Below are 8,470 nucleotides of genomic sequence, written 5' to 3' on the forward strand. Positions count from 1 at the left end.
ATGTTCCATGAGCTGCTGCTATTCCTTCAAATGTTTTAAAATTTCGCCTGGTGCAAAGGCTGAGATTGAGCCTCATTCCGTTCATTCAGTTCAGTGTGGCTTTAAACTACGGAACATTTTTGTAGAATGTGACCAAGCTATACCATAGCTGTTAACTTTCCCCTTTTTAAAAGGGAAATTCCCTTATTCCGAATAGGATTCCTCGCAAGAAAAGGGAAAAGTTGACAGCTTTCAGCTATACCATCTCTTTAAAAAGCTTGTTATAGCTCAAGTCATGGTTTGCTGCTAGTGAATTTCTCAGGCACTGCCAGAAATACCACTGAGACTGAGGGTTAGTTGGCCATTCAAGGACGGACCTGTTACACAATCTTTTCCTGAGGCGGAGATACTTTGAGGTTTGCAAAACCTTTTCAAGGAACACCAGGATGATTACATCAGCCTTTTCATCCACGAGGCGCTGGTGCGCCAAGTAAAAGGTTGTCTTGAAGTTGCCGCTCGAGATATACCTGTTTGTTAGCACAAATATAGTTTTTCTGCTCTCTTGTATACTCTCAGAAAGGTTTTCCAGGACCGGCTGCCCTGGTAGCCAATCTCTGTCTTCCAAACATAGCTTGAATCGTTTCTCTCTGCCATTTTCCAGCTTTTCAAGTAATTCTTTTAGGACCCACTCATTTACAGCTGCATCTTTCTTATCGTAAGCAATGAAAGCATCGTAAATAGCTTGGGATGAAGAGAGGCGTTTATATCCTTTCAAACTGGCAGTGCAGAAATGATAGGTGTACCACACATCCCAGAAATACAAGTGGCTCATTACTGTGACCAGCATCAGAGACAGGATGACTGAGACAGTCATTAAGTACAGGATCAAAGAATAGTTCAGCTCGCAGGTATTCTGATTCAAGAAAACCACACTTTTACCTTTCCATGCACCTGGGCCTGCACACGTCACATCTGTTGCTAGTAAAGGAATAGTCACGTTTGTCTGGTTGACCCATGAGACAAACCACACGAGATCACAGTCGCATCGGAAAGGATTACCATGTAAAACTAATGTGTCTAGCTTGTCAATAACATTCTTGGGAAACTGAAATTACTAAGTGTTTTGATTTTGTTAAAACTGAGATCTAAAAGTTTCAGCTGGGAGGCACCTCGAAGAAAGTTTTTTTGTCAGTTTTCTAATCCTGTTGTTTTGCATGTTGAGGTTTTTCCAGGCCCCTGGAGCAGTTGGACAGCTCACGGGGGACTGTACTCAACTGGTTGTTGCTAAGATCCAAGGTTTTTAGGTTTTCCAGAAGGTGAAGTCTTCCCCAATTAAAACTCTTCATTGTGTTACGTGCCAATATGAACACCTTGAGCTTGGGAGGCAAGTTCTCGAACACGCCACTAGGCAAAAAGGTTAGAGAGTTTTCAGAAATGTCAAGAGTCTTTAGGCTGGTCAGGTTCTTGAACAAGGACCAGAATTCATTATTCCCATCCTGCCATAAAACATTTAAGCGATTCTTTCTAAATTCCAGAGTTTGAGTGAACTGCTTGCCATCCCTTTATCAGTGGATGTAGAAATCTCATTCCCGTTCATGAACACGTTTTGAGATTAATAAGATTACAATGAAGCCCAAATGTGAGTGATGCCTTCTGCCTTAAAATAGTAACTATTATCACTGAGGTCAAGAACTTCTAGTTTTTTCCAGCTCTTTAAAGGCATTTGAATTTAGCAAGTCAATCCGGTTGTTAGAAAAATCCAGATATTTCAAGTTGGAAAGATATTTGAATTCAGTTCCGTTGAGAGTTTGGCTCATAGCATTAGCAGACAAGTTGAGGCACTTGAGGAAAGTGAGGTCCTGAAATCAGAGGGCTTGATAAAAAACATGTGTTTCTGCTCAAATCCAGCATTGCTCCATAGCTGCTGCAAGAAGTGTCACCGGCAAAAGGCAATGGATAAGCAGCCTCTCTGTCTTTGCACTTGCAACTTCGGCCATACCCATCATATCTGAAGTAATGCATATCTTTCAGCACAACACTATTACTCAGCTAATGATTGCTTTGGAACAGAGTTTAAATTACCACTGGATCCACTTGAAATGAGAGATATTTTATTGAAGGAAAGATTTATAACTTTAAGAGCTGGGAAGCTTTGAACTTAGACACATCAACATTCCTGATGAAATTAGTCCCAAAATCCAGCACACTAAGATTTCCTAGAGGAATCAAATTGCGTAAAGTATGGTTATCCAGTTTCCAGAAATGAAACCCCTCAAACCTAAGAATTGCAGAGCAGTAAGAGTGGAAAACGTCTTTGGTAGCTTCAGATTTTGGGGATATGACCCCAGGTCAAAATTGAAAGACAAATCCAAGCTTACAAGGTTAGGAAGAGACTTCAGAAAGTCGCCTTGCTCAATTTCTTTAGCCAATAATTCTGTGAGAGATCGAGCACTTTAAGTTTCATAGTATTCTTAAACCACTTTGGGTCCACTCTGCGAAGGGAAGTGCTGTGCAGCCGCAGAACTTCCAGTTGTGTTAAGGAGTCGAAAGCACTGGAATTGATAAAATACTTGCCTACCCTCACATTCCACACAGTAATAGGGGCATTGTGACAGCGAGGGCAGTTGCCGCTTAAGTCCAGGATTTTCAAATTACGAAGCCTGGCTAAATCATCCCCACTAATATTCCGAATTACGTTATTGTAAAGGTAAAGTTCCATCAAGGAGGATGGCAGATTCTGTGGGACTTTGGATATGTTATTAGCTTTTAAGGATAACACAGTTAACTTCCCAAGGGCCCTAAATGCCGTTGCATCAATGCTATAGGAAACATTGCAAGGGTTGCGGTAATAGCAGTTCTGACCAAGGAAGAGACTTTCTACGTTGCTAAGTCCTGACAATTATCGAGGCTAAAAATGTGGTTTGCTTCGAGCTTAGGAGACGCCGATTTTGAAGGCAGATCCAGAGGGATGGCGGAGAGTCTATTTCCATCTAAATACAGTGATTTTAGTTTGTGGAGTTTGGCAAAACTGCCGGGTTTGATCTGTGGAATCGTGGTACACACCTTGTTTTTGGGCCCCAACATAGGAGGCACACAGTTGCACCTGAAATCAATTTCCAGAAGATTCTTGAGGTTGTCAAAATAGCTTGGGCAATCATTGGGATGTGGTTAATGGCAAGTGTCAGGTTAGTAATGTTGGCAGGCATTTCTTCTGTGAATGTTGGGAATGTTATGAGGCCACGCTCACTGCAATTGCTAGCAAATATTCGCTATCAGCAACCATATCGCAAGGGAAGGTTTTGGGGAATTGTGTCGCTGGAACCATCCTTGGAAACAGGAACGTAATGAACATAATGGAGAAAAGCAAACTGCTTGTGTGCTGTAGGTGATTTGCCTAGACAGAAGGGAAAATGCAGTCACAACAAACTCGGCTTAAAAGACTTCTCTTAGACATTTCAATATTGGTAGCGAAAGCAACAGCGAGTTTTGTAGCACTGTAAATACACATACCAAAACACGTACTGGTAGATTGCTGTGTGTGAGGCTTTGCATGAAGCATTTATAAAGTTCAGATATTTCTACAGGATGCACATACCATAGTGGACAGAGATCAGATTTCACCCTCTCTCATCATACTAGAAACTATGGCCACCCAGAGAAACAAATGGTGGGAAATTCAAGGCAGACAAGAAGAAGCACTTTCCCACACTGTTTTCTCCATTCACTTATAAAGCAAGAGGGTTATTTTTTTAATAGAAAGGAGTGCACAAGGAAGCAAAGCTAGCCCTTCCTCTTGCCTTATGTCACTGCACTTGGTTAATATTTATGTACTGGTAGTTCTTCTGCAGCCTGGCTTGAACTGGAAGTGATTTCAAGCAGAGAACTGGTTGGTGCTATGGAGTACAGTACACAAGGCAAAGCATGGGAGAGGTTGGTTTCACTTCTATTTCAGTCCTTTTTTTGTGCAAACAGAGCAAACACCTGCCTAAAATGCATGCAGTTGCCCTGTAACATCTAGTGTGGACCCTTGGTGCCACTATAAATGTAATGGTGGAGAGGAGCATTCTCCCATTTCAGAATTATTAATTGCAGCTGCTTCCCCATGTCTCAGAGTAGTCAACAATGTGATGAAACTGACTAGTGTGATCCCTTTTGCCCCTGGGGAGGGAAAATCATTGCTGCACTGCAATGAGCTAAGCCATTGTGCAGTGTGTCATCTGAATCTCTCCCAGACAAACCATAAGCAGTAAGCCATAGAACAAACATTGGCTACTGCTTGTTTGCCTGGGATGAGTCTGTGTGTCAGATGGCAGGTTAAGCCAACCCATGGTTTAGTTCATGGTAACAGGTCCAGGACCAGAGAAGGAGCAAAGTGGTCACAGTTTCCTTGCTGGGGACAAGTACATCTAGGTAAAGCCATAATTTGGCTCACAGTTATGGGTGAACTGGGTTTGAACCAAGAACCGCAGTTTGTTTTAACTATGGTGTATTCCAGAAGTGGGGCAGCCTGTAGCCCAGGGTGGCCAATTTCAAAAGCCCCACTGCAAGCAATAAGCTCAGATGTTTGGCAAGGACAAAGAGAGAGATTGAGTGAAAGCAGGAGGTGGCAGAAAGATAGAGAGAATGGATAACCATGGTTCTTTTTAGCTCTGGATTCTACCATGTGGCCCCTGATGGATTATCCCTCACCCACCTTGACAGAATAAAGGCTGCCCACCCTGGTTTATTTAGAGACGCCAGAATTGTAAACTATGGTTTAATATTGTATTATCTGGACAAACCATTGCTTAAACTCACAATAGTTTGTCCTAATTTGGGCATAACACATTGGAGATGGGGGGAAATACTTTGCCCTTAAGAAATAGTGATCTTGGGTATATGGCAACATTCCATAAGTAACACCAAACCACGTTGCTAATTAGATTTGCAAAGAGCCCAGAACAACACTATGAAACATAATTAACTACACGGGGGGGGGGGGGGTGGATTAGTAGATGTGAATGCTCAGTTAAGCAGCTTGTCATGTCAGAAGGCGGGTGCTTACCTGGATGCCCAGAGGTGTGCACAAGTATTTCCCCCCTCTTTTCATGGTGTGATCAGTTTCTTGCAATGAAGAACTACCTGTTAAACTGAGGAGGCAGTAGGAGAGTGCATTTTAGAAATATGCCAAGAATAAAATAAATATGAAATTTTTCTGTGGTAGAATCATAGAACTGTAGAGGAGGCGATGTTTCTATTTTCCTTGGTATATGTAGGATTTGGTGTCAGCATCGTTTGTGTTGGTTCTCTGTTGTTCGCTTGTGTTTCTTTGGCGGTGAGAGGTCATGATTGGCGTAGGGTGTGCTTGTTCCTTTGTGGTTGGCTGTGGTGATCTTTGGTTTTCTGTGTGAGTGGGGTGGGTGGGTGTTTTGGATCAGGTTAGCCATATTGATTTGTATGCTGTCGGTAGATTTTTGTCATTATCTTGTTGAGCTGTGTGTGTGATGAAGGGGGACCATATGGGGGGAATCTACACACATATAAAAAACTATGTGAAAATGTTTTTTAAAAAAAGTTTTGAAAAATACATTGAATTTTGCATAGCTCACTGTCACCATCTAGTGTCACATTTGTATATTGCACTTTACAACACATTTAAAACATTTTATTTGCAGCTGTGTAGCTGAGTCCTTGGAAGGGCCCAGAAGGATCATCTAGTTCAACCCCCTGCAATGCGGGATCCTTTTGCCCAACACGGGGCTTGAGTCCACAGCTCTGATATTAGGCTGAGTCAAGACGGAAGCACTTTCCTCACTTTCAGGAATCACTGAATGAGATAACGAGTGATGTTTACGATTCACCACAACTTCTATTATAATGTTTATAATAGTATTTTGACAGTTTGGAAAAATAAATTCAGTGGTACATCGGGTTACATACGCTTCAGGTTACATACTCCGATAACCCAGAAATAAAGCTTCAGGTTAAGAACTTTGCTTCAGGATAAGAACAGAAATCGTGCTGTGGCAGTGCAGCGGCACCGGGAGGTCCCATTAGCTAAAGTGGTGCTTCAGGTTAAGAACAGACCTCCAGAATGAATTAAGTTCTTAACCCGAGGTACCACTGTAAATGATTCCAACTCAGAACTGCAGGAGGCTCTGAAAGTGAGGAGACAGACACACCCTTTTAAAAATATATATATATATTTCATACAAAATTAGCAACTGCTATTAACAGTGACTTGGCCTGCAGCCGTTAGCAGATGATAATGCATGTCTCCATGCAGTAAGCAGCTGTGCCTGCTACTGTTCTTTGTAAAAGTGCAAGAGCTGGCCAAGCTGTGTTGCTGCTTTTTAATCCAATTGAAACTAAGTAGAGATGTGTGGAGCAAGCAGAAGCCTAATGGGAGCATGAGGTGGAGCTGCAAAAATAAGGAACAGCAGAAGTGAAAGGAACTGGCCACACAGAGGGGCAAGGGAGAAGGAGCCGAATTTTCACGTATCAAATCATTGGGCTCCAGATGTGTTGGATTCCAACTCCTATCACCCCCAGCCAACTGGTGAAGGCTGCTCTAATCTCTGTATGCTTGACTTAGAAGAAGAAGAAGAGTTTGGATTTGATATCCCGCTTTTCACTACCCGAAGGAGTCTCAAAGCGGCTAACATTCTCCTTTCCCTTCCTCCCCCACAACAAACACTCTGTGAAGTCAGTGGGGCTGAGAGACTTCAGAGAAGTGTGACTAGCCCAAGGTCACTCAGCAGCTGCATGTGGAGGAGTGGAGACGCGAACCCGGTTCCCCAGATAACGAGTCTACCGCTCTTAACCACTACACCACACTGGCTCTAGCCAGAACCAGTCCAAACATGTGCAGTTGGGAACTCCCCCATAGAAGCAGCTGAAGTTAGTTTTCACATCTGCATTGATTCTTTTAGGGCAGGAATGGAGAACCTGAGGTGCTCCTCATGTTGCTGAGCTCCAGGTGCCATCAACCCCAGCCAGATGGCTCAGTAGTCATGGATGATGGGTGAACATAAAGACATAAGAAGAGCCTGCTAGATCAGACCAATGACCCATCTAGTCCATTCTGCACTCACAGTGGCCAACCAGATGTAACTGGTTCCTCATCCCTGCTGTAGGGTGATTTTATTGCCCATTCCATTTTATAATAGAAGCAGCCATGTCAGTAAGATAAAGCAAGCTGCAGCGACAATATTTGCATGGGCAAACTCGTCCCTCCAGATGTTTTGGGACTACAACCCCCATCACCCCTGACCACTGGTCCTGTTAGCTAGGGATGATGGGAGTTGTAGTCCCAAAACATCTGGAGGGCCAAGTTTGCTTATGCCTGTTGTAGACAATCAAACTAGCAAAGTTTGGGGCTTAGAGACCAATCCAGCAGCTCTGTTTTCTTGCAAGGTTTGTATCTGTCTCACTCTTCTTTGCCCAGTTCCAGCTGACTGAGTTACAAGTTATAATAAAGCCACACAACACATTATTATTAACTAACAACTCATCACTTGACCCCTTTTGGTATCTAGGTGAGACTAAGGCTGTTATCCTTAATTACTACGGAGTTCAAAGGGATGTCACTTTTCTCCAGAAATAAATATGAGGTTTAGCCTCTGAAGTTTTCTGGTCCCTAACCATTGGTTTGGAGAGTCATTTTTTTCCAAACGAGCTAACTTATGTGTTAACTTCCTGTTTTACTCATTAGATGTTTATATAATATACACCTTAACAGATGGTAGCAGATGGGAATGAAGAAGAATACAGAAGAAAATGATACAATTCTCAAAAATACTTATTGCACTCAAGAGTTGCTTCCAGATACAAATGCTTTCAAGAATACAGTTAAAAATTGAACTTACCATTCTATGAAGGATTTTGAGGTGTGCTGTGTTAGATGGAGAGAAAAATGAAATAAGCCCTTCCAACTTCAGGTCAGGTACAAAATACAGGGAGAGAGCACGATAATTCACCAATTGAATGATTCTGTCACTTGGGTACTTTTTCATTTCTCGCCAGGAGTCAACTTGCAAAATTAATAGTATGTGAGGCAGCTGTCACCAATGCTCACTTCCTCAAAGTTAAAAATAGCGAGGGGAATTTTTTTTTTTTTTTTTTTTGGTTCTTAAAAATATATATCCTACATTGTCTTCAAAGCATGAACCTGCTATTGCAATGAAAGTGTATCTGGGTCCTGCTGCTTCAGAATGCAGGTTGAGACGAGACTCAAATGTTCTTCCATACTTAAGAATAATAAATAAAACTCCCCAGCATGGGAGGGAGATGGATAGGCTAGAACCCTCCCCACTGACATCTAGATCGTAACTGTATAGTGCTGAGTGAGGAGCATACAGTTCTACAACCCCCACCCCCATGTGCAGGCTGAAGTGGTACAACCCAGACACAGGTTTATGATTTCACTGAGATCTAGGACATAGTTTTTCTTGCTTATAAAACATAGGTAATATGAATATAAATCGTACTGAGAGGTGTCCAGCTGCTAACT

At 42.4% G+C, this 8,470-nt stretch overlaps 1 pseudogene; it reads right to left on the reverse strand.

Moving 5' to 3' along the window:
• Positions 1 to 235: 235 nt before the first annotated feature.
• On the reverse strand, positions 236 to 7,945 carry LOC117045885 (annotated as a pseudogene).
• Between the last annotated feature and the right edge of the window lie 525 nt (positions 7,946 to 8,470).

This window comes from Lacerta agilis, chromosome 4 (assembly GCF_009819535.1).
Source record: "Lacerta agilis isolate rLacAgi1 chromosome 4, rLacAgi1.pri, whole genome shotgun sequence".
NCBI classification, from domain to species: Eukaryota; Metazoa; Chordata; class Lepidosauria; order Squamata; family Lacertidae; genus Lacerta; species Lacerta agilis.